Below are 553 nucleotides of genomic sequence, written 5' to 3' on the forward strand. Positions count from 1 at the left end.
AGGGTTTTCAAAGATTTTAAAAAAAAAATAAGACTCATTGTATAACCTATGATAATTACACTAGTGTGAAGACTTAAAGGTTTGGTAGAGAATACTACTAAACCCTGACCCCCAAAAATAACATTATAAAAACCAAGGCAAACCTCTGAACATCTTAAAGAGCATTGTTAAATCATCATCAAAAACAGAAGGGTTTTTGCACAGCTGCAAACCCATCGGGACATGGTAACCTATCACTGCATATTACAAACCACAAAAACATGGAGCATCATGCTATGAAGATGCTTTTTTTCACTACAGTTGAGGAGAAGATGGATGGAGCAAAATGCAACGGGATCCTGAAAGAAAACCTGTAAGCCTTCACTTAGAGCTACAGTGGAAAGGTTTAGATGATGGCCCAGTCAAAGATCAAATTTCTGTTCAATCAAAAATTTGAGGAAAAACTGAGAAAGTTGTCGTTCACAGAAACTCGACTGAGTTTGAGCTATTTGGCACAGAATAGATTCAAGTGGGCTGAAAACAAATACAATTCAGATTTTTATTAGTAATATAT

Source organism: Poecilia formosa, unplaced genomic scaffold (assembly GCF_000485575.1).
Source record: "Poecilia formosa unplaced genomic scaffold, Poecilia_formosa-5.1.2 Scaffold30, whole genome shotgun sequence".
Classification (NCBI taxonomy): domain Eukaryota; kingdom Metazoa; phylum Chordata; class Actinopteri; order Cyprinodontiformes; family Poeciliidae; genus Poecilia; species Poecilia formosa.